General features: G+C 45.2%; 1 protein-coding gene across 1 annotated transcript in view; it reads right to left on the bottom strand.

Moving 5' to 3' along the window:
* heca (hdc homolog, cell cycle regulator) overlaps positions 1-22,395 on the bottom strand; it is a 95,956-nt gene that overhangs the window by 62,042 nt on the left and 11,519 nt on the right. The gene's annotated exons all lie outside the window — the stretch shown is intronic.

Genomic DNA, 22,395 nt, shown 5'->3' with positions numbered 1-22,395 from the left:
CACCGTAGCCCGTGCTACTTGGAACTTGTTCAGAGTAGCTGAATTTATAACAACTCACACCAGACTTGTCAATTTTGAACACCACACCATTCCTAAATGTTAACATACTGTGTAACCAAATGAAGTATTTTTTCTCCAATATCAATTAATATTAACGTAAATGATAATTGTGTATAGTTAGGCTATGGATACGTTAAGATACTTTGGTTCAGTTGGCAGCAATTCTAGGAATCTGCAGTAGGCCGGTAGCCCCTTATTCATGCTATGCTCGTTCAAGCCACGAACGTCACTAGACGCATACATCAATTTTAACGCCAAGTGCATTCTAAATAGATTTGTTCTCATAATAAATTTGAGACATTGAATTGGAATTTGGTGTATAGTTAGGTCAAATTATGTCAGGTGTTTAGGCTCTCCTGGTAATTATTTTCATTTCAATCCGTCCTCAGGCAAGGCTCGTTAAAGCGGCTGAGCCATCCTCCCCCCCCCCCCCTTCCCACCAATTCTATATTACAAATTTGTTTGTTTTCGTATATAAGTTAATATTATTATATATTAAATTTCTGCGTAAAGTTAGTCGTAGGTTAGGTGTTTAGGTTCTGTTGGCGATTACTTGTATTTGAAATACGTTGTGAAGTAACTCGGTCCTCAGTCCAAGTCCATTCCATCCAGAGGTCGACCCCAAAGACGCAGTCATCAATTTTAACATGCTGTTCATTCACAACTGGGATTTTCTCAAATATAAATTAATATTATTATATATTTAGCATAATATGCATATTTAGGCACTGGTTAGGTTAGGTGTTTAGGTTCTGTTGGCGATTATTTGTATTTGTAGTACGTGGGTGAAGCATTTACAGCGTTGTGGTTCGAACAAAATTCGTTAGCGAAGCACTTGTTCCGGAAGTGTTCGGACGTCATCAGTTGTGATTCGTGCAGATTGTCCTCATCGACAAAGGCCAAATGCTCGTTAATCCAGCCGCCAAACTCGTTTATATTATATATATATATATATATATATATATATATATATATATATATATATATATATATATATATATATATATATATATATATATATATATAACAAACAAAAACAGGTTTACAAACGATTCACAACTGATGACATTCGAACATTTATATAACAATGCTTCGCTGACGCTCTGTTTGAATCGCAACGCTGTAAACGCTTCAACCACGTACTTCAAATGCAATTAACCACCAAAAGAACCTAAACACTTAACTATACATGTACATAGAAAACGTATAGAATATTAAATTATATACGTGTGTATGTGTGTGTGTGTGTGTGTGTGTGTGTGTGTGTGTGTGTGTGTGTGTGTGTGTGTGTGTGTGTGTGTGTGTGTGTGTGTTTCATCTATTTATATCTGCGGGGAATGAGCTTCATATATGCAAACATATGCTTGTCAATAAGTCTATTTAAGTCTGCAAGAAATAAGGTCGGTGTGGCGGCCTGTGTGGCCTCTACCAAGACTCCCCCTCATCCTCAGACATCCACGACCCACCGCCCACCCCCTTTACCTGTTATAACCCGTCCTTCCACAACCCTCAGGCTACAACTCGACCGGCCCTCACATACCTCCTCCCTGCCACAGGAACCTGCAAGTATCTATGGATGATATTCATAGATCTCCAAGCATTACCTGCGCTCCACATAGTCGCTCGGCACATATTTGCTGCCGAGAAAGGTATGTTAATGTAGATGTTTCGTGTAAGGTCTCTGGGGCCAAATTCACAAAGCAGTTACGCAAGCACTTACGAAGCTGTACATCTTTTCTCAATCTTTGGCGGCTTTGTTTACAATTGTTAAACAGTTAATGAGCTCCGAAGCACCAGGAGGCTGTTTATAATATTAACAACAGTTGATTGGGAAGTTTTCATGCTTGTAAATTGTTTAATAAATGTAACCGAAGCCGACAAAGATTAAGGAAAGATGTACACGTTCGTAAGTACTTGCGTAACTGCTTCGTGAATCTGGTCCCTGGCTTTTGGCAGTATGCAAGTTCCCCCACGTGAGGGACGAGCGTAGAGTTGTAACAACTGTGAGTTATAACAACTGTGTTGCTCTAAGATCACAATACACACAGTTGCCACGGCTGGTTGTGAACAAGCCTTCCCACACAACTGTTTATAACACAGATAACAGGTGTATGAACTTTAAAAACCTCTTAACAATATACAACCAAATATAAAAACTCTTGAGTTAACGTAGATTCCGGTCCTCTATTGCTTGCTGAAGACTATTTTACAACGAAAACTTCCATTCAAAATGGGAGAGAAATGTGGGGAGTTAAGCTGCTGCCAAATTCTCCTCCGATCATCGAAACCTTAAATTTGCAGTCGACCTGCAAATCCGAATTGTGCGGATGATTAGCTAATCAGCCATTGTTTGCATTTGCTGACTTAACTTGTCAAGAGGAAACTGAATGGCCAGAACCTCGTCTGTCTGACACACACACACACACACACACACACACACACACACACACACACACACACACACACACACACACACACACACACACACACACACACACAATTGGTTGTGTAAGCCAGTCAAGTCACGCACGAGGGCTCTCTCAATGATCAACAAAATGTATATAACAAATTATAAACACGAAGAAACCCCCAAAAATGGGAATAAAAGAAACCCAGTGGGAGCCAAGTTCCCTAAGCTACAATCCTTATCGTATCAGCGGCTGCCAGTGTTATCTAATCACAGGTTATCACCTCACCTTTCCTGTTAACAAAGCGGCATAAGACTAACACATCCAGCCAGCAGCAATTACGGGCTCACCATAGCCCGTGCTACATGGACACTTCGTTCTGAGTAGTTAAATCTGAAACAACAACAACAACAGCCAGCAGCAAGCCACAACAGTCAGTTTTATCATAGCGCATCATAAAGCCACGTTCTTTTTAATGATTATATTATTCCCTCCAATTGTTTTTCCAGCTGTGTGGTGAAGCCAGCCAGCAGGTGGTGGGTGACAGTGGTGCCAGCGCAGGGCCCCACACTGCGCACATGTGGTTGACGCTCGCTGGCGCGCATGGCAACAACCTGCTTGCTCTTGGGAGGGATAGGGGGGATGGTGGGATGGGGCGAGGGACGGCATAGAGGGCAGGCAAAGGATGGAGGGGGAGGGACGGGAGATAGCAGGTAAGGATGCCGGGAGGGGTGGAGGAGAGGGGCAGGACAGAATTAAGACAGGCAAGACCCATAAAAAAAAATTTGGAGAGAGAGAGAATGAGAATGTATTCCCTAGTTGTGCTTACGGGGATTGAGCTCTGCTCTTTCGGCCCGCCTCTCAACTGTTTACTAACTACTATTTTTTTTACACACACACCCACCCAGGAAGCAGCCCGTAACAGCTGTCTAACTCCCAGGTGCTTATTTACTGCTAGGAAATAGGGGGCATCAGGGTGAAAGAAACTCTGCCCCATTTGTCTCTGCCGGCCCCGGGAACTGAACCCGGGCCACAGGATTACGAGTCCCGCAAGCTGTCCACTCGGCTACCAGACCCCCTAGTGAACATAACTAACACACACTTGAGTATATTAGTTAGTCTATGAAAAACAATGAACGAAATGATGTGTTGCGCAACAAATCCTTCAACTAATCAGTGTCGAGTCCAAAAAAACAAAACAAAATACCATTAATCCAGCTGCCCTTAAAAAGAAAGTGCCGTTAGCGCGGGGCTCCCGTGACGGCAACACTGTCATGGCGCGTGCTGGGGCTGACTCACGTCCTCTGTGACCCTGTAAACCCAACCAGCCCCACACTGTCCCACACTTCATCGGCGAAAGCCACAATACACATACACACACAGACGAAGATTTGTACACGGCAGAAGTAAAACCATGCCACAGATCATAGTGGGGCCATTGGCCAAAAGAGCACCGCTTGTCTACAGCGCCATTCCGGTCACTTCCAGTGATGCTGATTGACGAAAAGTAGAATATCTTTGATGGGTAGACTCGTGGCCGGGTTCCTGGGTGCTGCCTCGGATGCTAGGGAGGGGGGAAAAGGGGCACTATATGGGCAAAATAATGGGAGGGGAAAGGGGATGTTGCAAGGGTGTCTTCGGTGTTGGCGGGAGGACCGTAAAACCTGAAACATCAAAGTTGTTGTCGTCTGCCAAGGGCACCATCACCATCAGCCACGAGTCTTGTGCAGTGTTGGCCAGCCTGGCCGGCACCCCCTCCTGCGCCTCCTCCCAAGGTTGCTGATTCGTGTACGTGCGTGTACGTGCGTGCACGTACGTGCCTCCACTACATCCCTGCCTGGTGCTTTCCATTGGTTAACTACCCTTACAGACAACAAATTCTTCCTGATGTCTTTATGGCTCATTTGGGTATAGGTAAGTCTATTATATCTACCCTATCAATTCCCCTGAGAATTTTTTATTAGTGTGCATGCGTCTGTACTCTACAAGAGCTGTGCTTGTCAGGTCGGGCGTCAGCTCCCAACCTTGTTGATACCTGGATTATACCTGGAGAGGGTTCTGAGAGTTCTTCTAGTCCCCGAGCCCGGCCTGAAGCCAGGCTTGGATTGCGTGCATAAGTATTCTAATGCTCATGTGTGCACTTGTGTGCGTACACGTACGCACACAAGTGCGCATTTACCAGCGTTAAGGTGCTCACAGTAGGCGTGGAACCACTCCCCCCCCCCCTCCCTCTTCCCATTGATCGCCTATTGATTTCCTCCACAACTACTAAGTGCAATTTTTGTGTGGACTTTTTTTTTGCTTGTTTGAGCGTGCGTGTTTATGTGCGCGTTTGATGTTAGATTTGGCGTGATGTCCGCCTCTAATTCACTTTTATCTGTGATTGATAGTTGGCTTTCTTACCCGGGTGTATACCTTTTACAATTTCCATCGGTTTGCATTTATTGTGAGGGGATTGTACCTAAATGGGGTTTCTGGGAGTTCTTCTATTCCCCAAAGCCTGGCCTGAGACCAGGCTTGACTTTTGAGAAGATGGTCCACCAGGCTGTTGCTTGGAGCGGCCCGCAGGCCCCACATATCCACCACAGCCTAGTTGGTTCGGCACTTCTAGGTCGTCAGACATCATTACTCCCAGATCCTTTCCATGTTGTTTCCGTACTATGTGCAGATTGTGTCCTGTACTCTGTATTTTGGACAAGATCTTCCTTTTTATCTTCCCAGCTAACATTTTACAGGTTACAGGTCTGACCATTTTACAGGTTAAGGTGGGAGACATGTATAGAGTGGAGGAGAATATGGCGCCACGCCCCGTTCATACTCCACACACACTCTTGCATTTACGAAGCGAGACACGGCCGCCCTGGCCCGTGAGCACTGACACACCAGCCGTGACCGTCACCCAGTGTGACCAGGCTCTCAGTGTGCCATGAAGAACGACCCGTCCTTCCAGGGAGTCAGCGGGTCGCATACAGTTGTTATAGATTCAGCTACTCGGAGTAAGTTCCAAGTAGCACGGGCTATGGTGAGCCCGTACACAATGAAGAACGGCACAACTCATTACCTTAATCCACTCAACAGTTACCGTCCTGCCTGTCTATCTGCCAGCCAGCCAGCCATCTTGGCTGTTTATTTGCCAGCCAGTCACCTTGGCTGTCTATTTGCCAGGCAGTCACCTTGGCTGTCTATCTGCCAGCCAGCCAACCAGCCACCTTGGCTATCTATCCGCTAGCCAGCCAGCTACCTTGGCTATCTATCCGCTAGCCAGCAAGCCACGCTGCCCATCGATTTTTAATACAGTTGTCCTAATTCCCCTTTCAATACCTTACATAGGAACTCCATGGGACTTAATTTAATAACATGTCATCCATGGATGGAAAACTTTTACAAAAAACAGCTCACTCACATTAACCAAAACCCACCAGCCCCTCACCACTACAGCACAACCAGCCCCTCACCATTACGCCACCACCAGCCACGAATCACTTGGCCTTCCGCACCATTCCAGTCTGTTGACACGACCATAAGATTCTCTGTCCAGACCTCCAGACGTTTCTCCGATTGAAAAAATATATGTCAGATATTCTACAATGTTTCCTCGCACGACATCCAGGATACGGTATCTCCTTTCACCGTTTACATACATAGGTTTCTCGGCCATAACAAAGGCGCCTTCAGCGTATACCACACTTTACCCCCCGTTTCACAACCCAGCGTCCGCATGTTTCTGAGTTCCCCCTTCATGTTCCGAGGACCAATAACAGAACCCATCCAATTCACACTCAAAACATTTGCGGTACCAGTTGTAATTTTTTTCCATACCACTCGCCACACACCACTTCCCTGGCCAGCTCTGGAAGTAAGTAAGCCTTTCCGAGTTCTGGAAGCAAGCCTTTCCGAGCTCTAGAAGCAAGCCTTTCCGAGCTCTGGAAGCAAGCCTTTCCGAGCTCTGGAAGCAAGCCTTCCCGAGCTCTGGAAGCAAGCCTTTCCGAGCTCTGGAAGCAAGCCTTCCCGAGCTCTGGAAGCAAGCCTTTCCGAGCTCTGGAAGCAAGCCTTCCCGAGCTCTGGAAGCAAGCCTTTCCGAGCTCTGGAAGCACGCCTTCCCGGGCTCTGCCACGCGCTTCCAGAATCCTCCTCCCTCGTGTGACCTTGACGACTCTTTGTCTCTCCGATCTGGCAATCGATACAGCGGCCGCAGCAGGTGGCGGAAGGGACAAAAGCTCGTACCCTCGGCTAGCTGCTAAGTATTGATGGCAACTAGATGTAGTTTTGGTTATAAAACTGAATTCAATCTTTCACATAAACACACAGGGCAAGAGCCCAATAGGCTCAGGAACCTGTACACCAGATGATTTATGGATGTAAGTCGGGACCGCAGAGCCGCAGCTCAACAACCCTCTGTCAGGACAATTAGGCGAGTACACACACACACACGTACACAGGTACAACACACACACAAGCACCTCTCCGGTATGGTTTGGTGATTATCAGCATAAAACACTAAGCCAACATGACTATACAGCACTTGGAAGGGATATGATGACAGGTTAGGAGCTGGGATAGGAGTACAAAGTGAAGGAACGGTTCCCAACCAACGACCCTGGAAGGTCGTCACTGTATTAACCACTACCAGTAGTTGGGCTGCCTTTCTGATAACAAACATATGTTGACCAGACCACACACTAGAAGGTGAAGGGACGACGACGTTTCAGTCCGTCCTGGACCATTCTCAAGTCGACAATCGACTTGAGAATGGTCCGGGACGGACCGAAACGACGTCGTCCCTTCATTTTCTAGTGTGTGGTCTGGTCATTATACTTCAGCCACGTTATTGTGACTCCTCGTCTGCATAACAAACATAGTTTCAGTGAGGGAGAATCCTTGGACTAGACTGATGTCAGAGTAACGCACAGGTCATGACCACGACCCCCTGTACTAATCCTATATGCCTAAATCGATGCATTTAATTCAATATTTACTTATGATGGAAAATGAATGTAAAGACACAATCCGCAAGGTTTGTTAGAACAAATAATTGTGATGACCTGAATAAGCTGGCTACTTGACTTCAATCTAGATAGATGCAATGTTGGCCTATGAGAATTAGGGAAACAACAATAAGACTAAGAATAAAAAAAATGAAATGAAGAAGACTCATAAATATAATATCTAAGAACCTAGGAGAAGAGGGCTTAGAGTATGAGGTATATTCTAGAGTATATCGCCTAACTCGAAAAATGCCCTAATAAAGATTAAAAATTAAAGATACCAGATATAAGCTACGAATCTCGAACCATTATGGTTCAGGACCCTAAACCTCTCGACACTTTAAGAGAGAAGGACTTGAGGAGACATGATAACGACATGCGATATATCATTCTCAAAGTAATTTATCAACCCTTTCTCTCACCTAATACGTCGCACTTTTAACGGAAACGACCAATCCGTTAAAAATGCAATGTACCTGTAAATATTAAAGCACCGTAACTTGAACGTTTCCTACGCTTTGGCCTCGATAGAGCTGGTAAAGCCGGGCTGAGGAGCTATCGTTCGACCTCCCAGGCACGTTTAGGTACGCGTATATATCTCGAGTAACTACAAAATCACATTAATGTACGATTATCATTTCTTTGTCTTGAAGGAGATCCTGCAGGACTCTTAGCCAACCTAGGAGACTTGGATAGGTCAGAGCGTCCTCAAAGTCCTTGGAAAGGTGACTGCGATCACTAGGCGGCCCCTCCCCCTCCCCCAATCTCCTGGAACGCTGCCAAGGTTCACAGAGACGGCGCTGAAGGGGGCGGAGGAAACGATTGCAGTGAAGCAGGAAGCAGCGGAGTAAGAGTCAGATATGGTGATAGTGAGGGAGGGCTGGAAGTGATGGTGTGGGAGTCACTGGTGGGGTGGGTCAGTGGCGGGGGAGAGTGATGACTGTAGGGGAAGAATCAGGGATGGTAGTAGCAATGGCAGGGAATCAGGAGTCACTGGTGGGGAAAGTAGGAGGTTGTGGTTGTTGGGTTGGAGGGGTGGGGGATCAGGTGTAGTGGTTGTGGTTGGTGTGGGAAGGGGGGGGGGCCAGGTTTGGAGTGGTGGTGGAAGTGGTAAAGAGAGGTGGGAACCCCTCGCATCATACAGTAAGATCACACACCGATAAACTTGAGGTAAGAATTTAGGCAATAACTGAAAACTTGGCGGTATCAACTTAATAAAATGAACAAATGTTCAAGCATCGGAGCTGGTAATGAACTGGACCCCAGAGTATAGAGAACTCTAATGATACCAGGAGACCTGATCAAGAGATACCTGATCTAAGGATTCCGACATAGGCCACCAGACCCAGGGATATTGTGAGTCCTTATCTAGTGGACCCGCGAGTCAGGAGAACTGATCTAGAGGTAGAAGAACTAGCCAAGACACACACACCATTTTCAAGATTTACTATGTGAGTACAGCACCTGCCTCTTGCAAGTTATATTATTATATATATATATATATATATATATAAGGGGTGAGTTGACCATCAGGGGCTCACCATAGCCCGTGCTACTTTTCATTCCGAGTAGCTGAGTCTAAAGCAACAATATGACTATCACTCAAAACAGATAATGTAACATTTTAAGGGTTGACAAATGCTAATCTTCTTGTTTGAGGAGCTGTTCACTTGAGACAGTTAAGTAAGTCCCAGCTGTGTCTGGGTACAAGTGACAGGATGAACAACCCAGCGGGTTTTCTTCCTATTGGGGAGTGTTGTACATGCTGCTATGGCGGTGTGTCTACTCACAGGATGAGTGGCACTGCCAAATACTGTCACTATGGCGGTGTGTCTACTCACAGGATGAGTGGCGCTGCCCAATACTGTCACTATGGCGGTGTGTCTACTCACAGGATGAGTGGCGCTGCCCAATACTGTCACTATGGCGGTGTGTCTACTCACAGGATGAGTGGCGCTGCCCAATACTGTCACTATGGCGGTGTGTCCACTCACAGGATGAGTGGCACTGCCAAATACTGTCACTATGGCGGTGTGTCCACTCACAGGATGAGTGGCGCTGCCAAATAAACTCGTCCCCTCGGGGCAAAATTAAAAATTGAACTACACACCAAAAACTGGTTCCCACTACAAGCAGAGACAACCGGTGAATACGTGGGAGGTTATCTTGAGATGATTTTGGGGCTTTTTAGTGTCCCCGCGGCCCGGTCCTCGACCAGGCCTCTACCCCCAGGAAGCAGCCCGTGACAGCTGGCTAACACCCAGGTACCTATTTTACTGCTAGGTAACAGGGGCATAGGGTGAAAGAAACTCTGCCCATTGTTTCTCGCCGGCGCCCGGGATCGAACCCGGGACCACAGGATCACAAGTCCAGTGTGCTGTCCGCTCGGCCGACCGGCTCCCAATTTTTGGCAGCCCGGTGTTCACCTGCCAGTAAGTGGTGGGTATGTAAACGAGAAGTCACAATAACATGGCTGAAAAATGTTGACCAGACCACACACTAGAAAGTGAAGGGACGACGACGTTTCGGTCCGTCCTGGACCATTCTCAAGTTGATTGTGATAATGGTCCAGGGCGGACCGAAACGTCGTCGTCTCTTCACTTTCTATTGTGTGTGGTTTGGTCAACAAGTCGTGGGGTAGTTTTGGGTCGTGTCTGTGTAGAAAAAAAATAAATAAATAAATAAAAAGCTTGTTTACCCGGTAACAGACTTTCCGAAGAATTGCTGTCTTTGCGCTTGACTGTATTTGCAACATGAATACTTTAGACAAACACCAATCGTTAAGGAAAGTAACTAGAGCCAGGGCACAGGCACACCAGGATTCACCCGGCACTTACACCAACCACTTACCAAACCTATAAATCTTTCCTTAATCATGGCAGCTTTTTACGAGATTCGAAACTTCCCAACCCAAGGTCATTATTGTTATAAGCAGCCTCGTAGTGCTTCAGAGCTCATCAACTGTTTAATAAATGTAAACAAAGCCGTTATGATTGAAGAAAGACGTACAGGTTTCGTTAAGTGGTTGGGTAAATGTCTGATGAATCCCGGCCTTGATCGCCTGGCCACCTGCCAAGGCTCCGAGCACGTATAACAGGTCTGAACAACGCAGAGACTCAACCTTTCAAGATAACGCTCCAATACTGAACCAGCGAGACGATACTGTCGTTTTATTTATGTTAAATTATATAACTAGCGCATCTGGCGCTATAACTTAGCTAACGTAATTTTGGGGTCATGACAGTAGTAGCCTATTTCCATTACTAAAAAAAAAAAAATTGAAAATTTGCACCAATGTTGAACATCAGCCTCAGCTAATCATACTACAAGGGTGCTAAATGATCTGCTTGTCTCAGCTAGTCTCCAACGCTGGTTCTTGTACCTCAAGTACCACTTTGGAGCCCAAAGTACCACCAGTCGAATTACAATGCAAATGTTAATTACAGAATAGGCTATTGTCTTGATCTTTACTGATTGCATTTTGATTCAATATATATATACTGAGGAACATTGAAGGCGAAGCTGCTCCTTTGTTTCTGGGTAGATGTAGATAGGAGCTGCCTCATATAGGTTAACTAGAGTGGGTACTCGGCGGCCCCCGGGTCTCTCTCCTCCCTTTCTCCTCTCCCAGTGTACTCCCCTTTCTCTTATCTCTGTCCCTATTCCTCGTTCTCTCTTTTCCACTCCACCTTTCTTCCTCCCAATTTTCCCCTTTCCTTCTCCACCTTTCTCCCTTTCCCACTTTTCACACATCTCTCTCTCTTCTTTTCCTTCCCTCACTTCAAACATTGTCCCCCTCTCTCCCTTACTCCTTCCTCAGCCCCCCCTTTTTCCATCTGTCTCCCAGTAAAATTATATATATATTTTTTATTAATACATGAGGTACATCTGCATTAGTGCAGCTACCCTAGACTATATGAAGTGGAGTACAGTGTGTCAAAAAAGCTAACTAGGTGATGCTAAAAAATCCCCAACACACAGGATGGTTAGTCATTCAGAGGCATGTGATAGGCAGTCTGCACTGACAGACTCCGGATGCATTTTTAGGATATCATCAACACAAGAGTAAGGCAGCACGTGAAGATATTTTTTTTTATTAACATATTAGGTACATCTGCATTAGTGCAGCTACCCTAGACTATATGAAGTGCAGTACAGTGAAGATATAAAACCAAGAACTGAAATAAGTCTACGGATAACACAACCAATATTTTAGTCTCGACTCCTTGAAAATCGTACTTAGGGCGTTTAGATGCCGAGATTTCTTAAAGTGTGGCACTAGGGCTGACCCCGACTGGCGTATGACACTTCCTTACCCCACATACTTAACCTGTGGAAGTTGGGTGAGACTGGCCCTAAACGTCTGGCTACCAACCTTGGACAAAGACAAAAAAAATTCTCATATAGACAGATAGCCCTCCTAAAAAATTATAAATTTTGTCCCTAGGGGCGATAGTGGGCAGCGCCACTCATCCTGTGAGTGGACACACCGCCATAGCAGCATGTACAACACTCCCCAATAGGAAGAAAACCCGCTGGGTTGTTCATCCTTGATTCTTGTGTTCTCTGATAATTCGTAAGCTTTTTGTTACCCGAACATTTGCCATTCGTGTAACAAAATATTTTCAAATCAATTAATTTCGAAATAAAAGGAAGAGACAATATCTTCCCCTAATAGGAAGTCTGTGATAAAATCTCAGCAGGAGACAACAAGCTCAGATAGCGAAAATAAACATGCAAAGAGAAACTGGGATTAAATAGACAAAAGCAAAAAAAATAAGACATTTGAAACAAAAGGGGTTAAGGAGTCAGGGGTGTGGTGGGCGGGTGGGTGGGTGACGGGGGGTGGTGGATGAGAGGGAGTTTACAAAGACACTTGGAGGTAACTTCCACGGACGGGTGACTGGCCAGCAACCGGAATCACCTTCACAAGACCTCAGTAACTAACACACACACACACACACACACACACACACACACACACACACACACATCTCTCTCTCCCCCCACACTCTTGTCTCTTTACATCATGACGGGAACAATGCTGCTGCTGTTGTTTTAATGCTGCAATTTATACTTTTTACGTTGGATAATACTTAGTTTTTATTTTCGTGATTTCAGGATATTGGTCTCCAGTTTCTTGTAGTTTTATAGGATGGAGTTGCTCTCCGTGTTTTTTTTTTGCGTTCATGCGTTACTTAATTTACTTTTTGCTTTCTACTTTCGTCAAAAATGGGAGAATTTAAATGTTATTGTTAATTTGAACGGCCATATTTACTTGTCGACGTCTGAGCATAAGTGCTTTCGTTGTCGCGAAATCAGTGAACAAACACGTACTCTAGTCTCTTGACATTGAATAAAATAAATATAAGAAAACAGATGTCAGTTTTGATGCTGTTGCCAGGGATTAAAACTCGGCTCAGTAAGGTTGGGTCAGGGCCATAACTTTGGTATGTTTTGACAGTGGCTTACAAGCAGTGAACCCTGACAACCAACACACACACACACACACACACACACACACACACACACACACACACACACACACACACACACACACTCGACTTTCAACCCGGCGACAACACATGACCAAACGGCCACCACCGGGGTCTCTATGCTACCGGGCATTTTAGCTTTCCCTGTAACTTTAATATTCCCTTTCTAGCTTTCTAATACTCCCCCTGAGCAGGTCTAAATGTTCTCAGCTTCAATATTCCTTCTCCAGCTCAATGTCAATCTTCCCGTTGTGTGATGTTGAGACGTTTGGGTTACTTTGCGCACCGTTCACTGCAACACCTGTTACTATGCCTCCCGTTCACTCCAACACCTGTCACTATGCCTCCCGTTCACTCCAACACCTGTCACTATGCCTCCCGTTCACTCCAACACCTGTCACTATGCCTCCCGTTCACTCCAACACCTGTCACTATGCCTCCCGTTCACTCCAACACCTGTCATGCCTGTGTTATATCACAGCTTCTCTGGTCTGTACCCAGAAGACTCTACTCAGTCGCGTTTCTCGCGTGTAATTACCTAATGTAATTATCTAAGTATAGTTACGCTACACCATGTCTGGCAACACAATGTCTGGCAACACCATGTCTGGCAACACCATGTCTGGCAACACAATGTCTGGCAACACCATGTCTGGTAACACCATGTCTGGTAACACCATGTCTGGTAACACCATGTCTGGCAACATAATGTCTGGCTACACCATGTCTGGCAACACAATGTCTGGCAACACCATGTCTGGCAACACAATGTCTGGCTACACCATGTCTGGCAACACAATGTCTGGCAACACCATGTCTGGCTACACCATGTCTGGCAACACCATGTCTGGCAACACAATGTCTGGCAACACCATGTCTGGCTACACCATGTCTGGCAACACAATGTCTGGCTACACCATGTCTGGCAACACAATGTCTGGCTACACCATGTCTGGTAACACCATGTCTGGCTACACAATGTCTGGCTACACCATGTCTGGCAACACAATGTCTGGCTACACCATGTCTGGTAACACCATGTCTGGCTACACAATGTCTGGCTACACCATGTCTGGCTACACAATGTCTGGCTACACCATGTCTGGTAACACCATGTCTGGCTACACAATGTCTGGCTACACCATGTCTGGCAACACAATCTCTGGCAACACAATGTCTGGCAACACTGGTCACACCATCACCAACCGAACTTAAATGTTTAAAGGAGATGAGGCTGTAATCTAAGACTGATAATAACAACACTAAAAATAATTTTTATCTAAAGAAAAGAGATAAGAGATGATTTCCTTTTCCCATCTAACATTTATCTCTTGAAAGAACAAAAGAGTCCAGGAGGACTGCCGCCCTGATCCCCTTGGAGACTACGACAAGACACCCAATAACAAGTGAAACGACTCCAGATAAACGGGCAATTTCATGGCGAGATCCAATTCTTTTATTTTTTCTGCATTGGTGTCACAAAGATACGCCAAGAATTGCAGCCTTCCCCCAACTAGGGAAAAATATTTGTTCGATTTTGGTAACACGTGAATAGACCAGAGGTAAACCCCTACTTCTTGAAATACAGTCTTAATTTCACCCACACAATAGGTGAGGAGACTATATTTTAGATCCAAGGTTCGAATCTTGGTCATGGGTGAACGATTTTACACTTCATTATTCTCTTCTTTCCTTGTGTCTCCACATGCAGTATCTGAGGACTCAGATATAAAACTACCGACGGATCGCATTTTCGAAGAAAATTTGGCATTCAATAACCCAACCGGTTTCTGTACCTGGACGTTGTGCCTGTTTCTCTACTCCCTATTCTGGACTTTTAAGTGTACCATGCGCAGATGAAAACGGAATATGCATATACACACAAAGCCATTTGAGTGTGTACATGAATATATTTTGCTCCGACAAATTATTGAGTGAAATACATTCCAAATTCAAAACTGAATGTTCTCAATAATCTTGTAAAACCCAAAAGGTATAAACCGGAATTACTATTATGATTTTTGTTGGCGAAGGGGCATTTCTGAGCGGGCCTTAAGTCTCGTGAGTGGCCCGTTAACAGTTATAATTGGTTCTCGCACTACAAAAGGAAAGGATAATAGGATTTAAGCCTACTGGCTTGGGATAGGGGATAGGTTAGGCCTAGTCATTCAGTGCGATGACAGTCGTTGGAGATTATTAGGCTATTATTAAGCTCTACCGCTATTTCACTTACGGAGAGGTTAGCTCTCCCGACGGCTTCCCAATCTAAACAAATCTTGGATATGAAGGAAACAACATTTCAAATTATTTAAGGCTAAATTCCCCTTGCCAAACAGCCCAATCACAGAAAGTTGCAGGCATGATTATCCTAGCCGGGCTGCATTAAAAATTCCTTTGACAGATGACTCCACATGTTACCCAACCCTTTTGTCATAAATTAGAATTATTTTATAATACCGGTTACCAATCGACCCTAGGCTATAGGCCACTCTCGGATGCAGATGTTGGCCATCACTCTTCGTCTGCCCAGGATACAACCTGCCTTGTTGCTTATCAGATACAAGCTCAGCTGTCACTTACGAGGCTTGTCCTTGCCCTGGCGAGTATCAGAGGGCGCTCAGTCCGGCCTTTGTTTACCCGTCCTTCGGATCCGTTAGTCCCGTCATTTCCGCGTCGGCAACAGCAGCGGCAGCAGCAGCAGCAGCAGCAGCAGCTATACCGGATGGCCGCTCAACCGCATTGCTAACAAAACCTCCTTCATCCAACTTTTGTACAACAGACGTTACCTCCCACAAGCCATATCTCACGACAAGCACAATTATATTTGTGTACTTTTTTAATATTTGTAATACCAATATATATCTATATAGCGTTTTCAAAAGCCCACTATCTGTTTCATCATCTATTACGTGCATGCAATTATAAATAATGTTCCTTTATGACAGCTATGTCCGCTTTGGTCATACTAAAACAACAATTAAATGGCTGCCTTACATGGGGGTTCCATTGCCGTGATTCTACCATTTACCATTAAATATATATATATATATACTGCATAATAATGGTGACCATTCATGTCACTACAATGCCATCGCTTCAGTAAATGGTCACACAGGACTACTATTCATACTCCAGAACCGGGCGTAAGCCCCAGGAATCATGGGTTGACAAATACGAAATAGCTGACACATGGATTTAAAGAGTTTTAACAAATAATCGAAGAAAAAAGTAAATGCAAAATTATAACAAATGAATGAAAAACAAACAAAAATTAAAAAAAAAAGCAAGACAATATAAAATTGAAGCAGTTGAAATGTCGTTGAATAGCAAGCCTAAATATATACAATCATTGGGATTCTTTGGCAAAAGTGGTTGGTGATCTTGGCGCCGTGTAGAGTTCACAGAGAAGACTTCGCCTGTTCCCTTGGGCACTGTTCCCAGATTTGGAACCAGTGTTTCCGTCCCCAATGACCCGCGCCCGTATGGGAATTAATGTGAATTATTATGTAGCTTTTTTGCTTCTTGGAGCTGCGAATGCCGCATACAAAACAAGAGGGAGGGGGGACGGATACAGAAATAGTCTGCAACTGTCCATCAAAAGCCAAGCTAAACCTCGTGAGGTGAGGCAGGAGGTTCGGGAGGGGGGAGGTGCCGGGGGGTTGATTTGGTGGGCGGGATGTGCGTCTTAGTTTCCCGGCTTAATATAGACCGTTCTAATGGCTTGTTAACCACAACTGGCCGATCTACATCATACACAGGCCTTGTTTATTGAAACGTCAAGATAGCTAGACCTCTCACATTTACGTACAACACACATACTGTTTAGAATCAATATTCACGTCACCACCCCCCCTCTCCCTCTCCTCGCCCCCTCTCTCAGCTAACCGATAACATTCCCCCCTATTTCGCCAGATAACACCTCCAACCCCCCAATTCGTCGACATATAACAGGTCTCATCAGTTCATCAACGTCCTCTTAACTATCGCAGCTAAGCATAATCACCGCAGGCTACACAATACACGGCCACACCACCTTCCCAGCACAACCACAAAGTGAGTGTGTGGCATCGCGCTCTCACCCCCACCACACCCACCATCTCCCCCGCTAACCTTGGACCACTCCTGCTCTAGTGCGCAGTTGTGGCTGCCTCTCCGATTCCCACAGTTTCCAGCTTCGTATACCGGCCACATACATCTCTTTCGTGTGCTGCTTACTCTGTACCAGCTGCTCATACCCGACAAACACACAGGCTGTAACGTCATTGTATCTCGGGAACGCAAAACAAAAATAAAGCGGTATGAATTAGAAATTTCTCCTCGACCAAAATGTATGAACGTAATTTTTCCCTATGCAGGAATTCGAACGCGACAAGCCACATGCCTAGCAAACAGCTTTTTCTCATCAGAGTCACCCCACTCAGCATTTGATCAGAGAGAAAATGCGACTAGCTCACTATTTTCAGCCTTGTGCACAACATGTGCAGGGACCATTGCCTAGGCTCCTGCTGTAGGAGAGTGAGCTGTATCGGGTGTTGGGGTCCCGGCCACCACGCCACCGGCCGCCTCGCTGCCAAACTTGCTGCTCTCCAGTCTTCCACTCTAATCTATTCTAGTGCATTCCGCTTCACATTTTTATTTAATATTTTAAATCTGAGATTATATATTGCCCAAACATGTCAGTTGAATAAAACAAAAAATACAGCTTTTTGAGCTTTGCCTGTTTGTCTGCTTCAGTCGACAAAATTTGTCACCAAAAATGAATTTTTGCAGAGCAGGTAAATTACAATATTTTGTAAATACTTCGATAAAATAATATTCATCCAAATCATATTTAAGATGTAGTAAAATAAATGACCAGAGCGAGGATTAATAACAAGTTATCTCTGACGTTTTGTAATGATGAACCCAACACATGATCTGCCAAGACTGGAAGCCGAAACCACTGTAGATTAAATCGCCAGCCACTCCAAAAACTCCTAACATTAGCCTCACAACACGGGAACAGGGAGCCGGGTTGGTCCTTGGACCACCCGTTTAGGGGTGGTCCTCAGCGGCATGGGTTCGAATCCTGGTTGGGTCACAGAGTTCTTAGTGATCTATGACCTGCGTGTTCCTGCATTCTTATCTCACACACACACATTGGATTAAGCATCCAGCTTGGGACAAAGAATTTCAGCATCAAATGCTAGTTTGGTCAATATAAGAAATGCTTCTAGAAATACATGTAAGGAATCATTCAGAGCTTTGAATGTCACATACGTCAGACCAATCCTTGAGTATGTGGTTCAAGCGTTGAGTCCATATCTAGTAAATCATAAGACAAAAAGTTAGAAAAAGTTTAGAGGTATGCCATAATGACAAATGTCTTAAAATTCAAAGGACACTAGTATGTATATATACACAGTAATGTTTTCACAGTAATCTTTTCTCGATGTATCTACACTGAATTTATTTTATAATCAGAACGAAAGTATATATGCTAGTTAATCTAGCCCCTAACTATTGCAGCCACACTAACATTTGTAACTCCCTATATTTTTATTAATACCAGTACTCTAATTCCAATACTAGCCTATTTATAACGTTCATATTGCTGTTGATATTGTTGGATTAATAATAGCTGTGAAGGGTGTATTGTATTATGAACAATGGAAATAATAATAATGAATGAATAAATACAATGAATTGTTCAGCGAGGTGACTTATCATCATCCATAGCAGCGACCAATTTGCTTAAATCCAAAGCCTGATTTACAGCTCTCCAGGAAGGATATCTCCCATCCATCTGCATTGAGTGATGCAGCTTCGTGCTCTCAAACAAGACGGATGAGCTCATCTGTAACTGCTTGTTCCAATTGAAAGCAACATAATCGAATCGTTGATAATAACATTTAACTATGTGTAGCCTATGACCAGAAATCTCGGTACAATTTCCCATAGACAATACTGAAAATATTATTCACTATCCATCTTAGTGTCTGTCAGAATCTATTCTAATATTGATACGCTAATGGCCATTGTTTCTATCTCAGTACCGTATTTAGTAAATTTTGTGTGTGCCAATAATGGCCCTTGAGTTATGCCTGTTACCAAGACGGCTTCCCACCCAGAACTTTCCAGATCAGTAATGCCTACAGAGACGGTGCCAGCCACAATGTCTTCCCCCACCTGTGGTGCCTACAGGGGAGGTGCCACCTCCACATTCCCAGATGTGTGGTGCCCACACCAGCTTCACCTCTCACTTGTCGTGCTATACCGAACACAGACTTCCCCAAAAAAACATTTTGACATGTGACCACGAAATAAAAAAATATTGGAAAAGTTGGGAGAGGACTCTTAAAAAACTTAACGGAACCCAAAGAGTAATAGGCTAATCAACAAGATGAAATTAGCGTCCTTCATCGTAAAAAGTTGTTCCCCAGGGTACTGTACTTGCTCCAATACCCCTCACGTTCTCATAACCGACTGAGAAAGACACGCATTACGGTGTTGCACCATCCATCATAGAAAAACGCAATCAACCCATATCATGAGTGGTAGGAAAACGTAACAGATCTGGCAGTAACATGTCAAATGGCAAAATTGCTGCCGCAGCAAGAAGAATTACAGCCTGCATAACATGGCAAGATGGTAAGGTAATTATGAGGAAAAAGTGCTCAACAAAAGATGAGGGTATATGTACCTCAAGACCATTCTTGAGGTACAAGATACTAGGAGGTACAAATCCGTTCAAACTTGATCATCTTAAACTTCTAATATTAAATTTAATATGCATTCCCTGGGCTACAAGTGACATACATAACAATCTATATTTAGTAGATTAGAAAGATTAATTACAAATCTACACAAAATAATTTCTTAAAGAGACCAACCAGGTGGCTTCATAGATTGTGAAAAATTATCCCAAACCAAACCAGATACACCACCTGAGGGAAGGGAAGACAACTATCAGGAGAAAGCGCTAAGCCATTACGACTATATAGCACTTGGAAGGGGGTCAGGATAAAAAGATTTGGGATGGGACTGGGAGAAAAGAATGGTGCCCAACCCATTCCTTGTCGGGGACTGAACGTTAACCTGCATGAAGCGAGACCGTCGCTCTACCATCCAGCCCAAGTGGTAATTCAGCAAACATAAAAGATACAAAGATTTTCATCCTTCTTTGTTCTAAAGAGGAAATGTGATAAAACACCTCCGAAGGGTACCTTTGTAACCAGGTGCTTAGGTCGGACCCAATGACTGATGGCTCCTATTGCCAAGGGCAACAGGAGCCGTCAGTCACCCAGGTGGCTCAGAGACCAAGTGTGGCAATGGACTTAAGTGATGGTGGTGGGTTACGGAGGTGGGAACAGCCTTGGAAGATAGTTATTTTGAATGGAACGCAGAGTGGTTATGATAGAAGTGGTAAAGATGGTGGTGTAATTGAAGTAGAAATAGTGATGGTGACAACGTGGATTACTGTAGTTTTTATTTTTAGGTTATAATTTAGGCCATAGCCATGTTCTCCCATGAAAACGACTCGTGGGCGAAGATTGAAGGAACGGTGCCCAATCGTTTCACCATGCCCAGGGTACGAACTCGGTTCGTTTTCTTTTGCGAAGTGAACCATTGAGGGGCCAATACACCATAGGGTGCTAATTAGGAAGATAAAGTTAATGGTGGGCATGGTGGTATACATAGTGGTTGTGATAGTGGGGATGGATATGACGATAGTGGTGATGAGGATTGTGAGGATGATGGTGCTGGAGATAGCAGGTCACGGGGCAGTACATCTGTCAAATGATAACACAGGTGTTCTGTGCCAGCTCAGCGTGGAGAGAGGTAGAGCAAATGGGATAATGATGGAGATAATTGGACATGGCGGGGATGATGAAGTGACGATAGTGGGGATGGAGGTGACGATAGTGGGGCTGGAGGTGATGATAGTGGGGCTGGAGGTGATGATAGTGGGGCTGGAGGTGACGATAGTGGGGCTGGAGGTGACGATAGTGGGGCTGGAGGTGACGATAGTGGGGCTGAAGGTGAAGATAGTGGGGCTGGAGGTGACGATAGTGAGGCTGGAAGTGAAGATAGTGACGATAATGGGGCTGGAGGTGATGATAGTGGGGCTGGAGGTGACAATAGTGGGGCTGGAGGTGACAATAGTGGGGCTGGAGGTGATGATAGTGGGGCTGGAGGTGACAATAGTGGGGCCGGAGGTGACGATAGTGGGGCTGGAGGTGATGATTGTGGGGCTGGAGGTGAAGATAGTGACGATAATGGGGCTGGAGGTGACGATAGTGGGGCTGGAGGTGACAATAGTGGGGCTGGAGGTGATGATAGTGGGGCTGGAGGTGATGATAGTGGGGCTGGAGGTGAAGATAGTGACGATAATGGGGCTGGAGGTGAAGATAGTGACGATAATGGGGCTGGAGGTGACGATAGTGGGGCTGGAGGTGACGATAATGGGCCTGGAGGTGACAATAGTGGGGCTGGAGGTGACAATAGTGGGGCTGGAGGTGATGATAGTGGGGCTGGAGGTGATGATAGTGGGGCTGGAGGTGAAGATAGTGACGATAATGGGGCTGGAGGTGACGATAGTGGGGCTGGAGGTGACGATAATGGGCCTGGAGGTGATGATAGTGGGGCTGAAGGTGATGATAGTGGGGCTGGAGGTGACGATAGTGGGGCTGGAGGTGACAATAGTGGGGCTGGAGGTGACAATAGTGGGGCTGGAGGTGACGATAATGGGCCTGGAGGTGATGATAGTGGGGCTGAAGGTGATGATAGTGGGGCTGGAGGTGACGATAGTGGGGCTGGAGGTGTAGATAGTGATGATGATAATGGGGACGATGGTGATGGTAGGTCATGGCAAAGATAATGACGAAGATAACAGTCATGATGGTGAAGATGGTGGGAGCTGGTGGAAGGGAAAGCGTGTTTTTTAAGACACATCATACAAACGAGTTCATGGTCACAGTCTGGCAGCATCCTGCGTCTTGCAGAGGAAGATGAGGAGGACTCAGGTGAGGGGGGGGGCTTAGGAGAGGCGGGGGGGGGGGGGGTCGTAGTCGAGGGAGGCCCAGGTGAGGGGCCCCATGAGAGAGGGACCCAAGAGAGGGGCCCATGGAGTTAGGGGCCCAGAGATGGGGGGGGGGGCCCAGGCGATGCAGAATTTACGGGGAAGACGGAGGAGAATCTAAGGGAGAACTTACACGGAGACAGGCAAGAGGATCTAGGAAGTAGGAGGACCTAAGAGAGAGGAGGTAAAGGGGAAGAACCTGACACGGGATAATGAATGGGATAACCTACAATAGGACGATAGAGGTAAGAACCTCTTATCTTAAGAGATGGGATAAACAAAGAAAGAAAGGAAGATCTACAAGAGAACATAAGTGAATAAAGACCTAAAAAATGATGACGGGAAGAAACGAGAGGAAGGATGCAGACTTATATTATACATTATTT

This window comes from Procambarus clarkii, chromosome 51 (genome assembly GCF_040958095.1).
Source record: "Procambarus clarkii isolate CNS0578487 chromosome 51, FALCON_Pclarkii_2.0, whole genome shotgun sequence".
NCBI lineage: Eukaryota > Metazoa > Arthropoda > Malacostraca > Decapoda > Cambaridae > Procambarus > Procambarus clarkii.
Note: the sequence above shows the minus strand (reverse complement) of the source record. Positions and strands in the feature narration are given on the sequence as shown.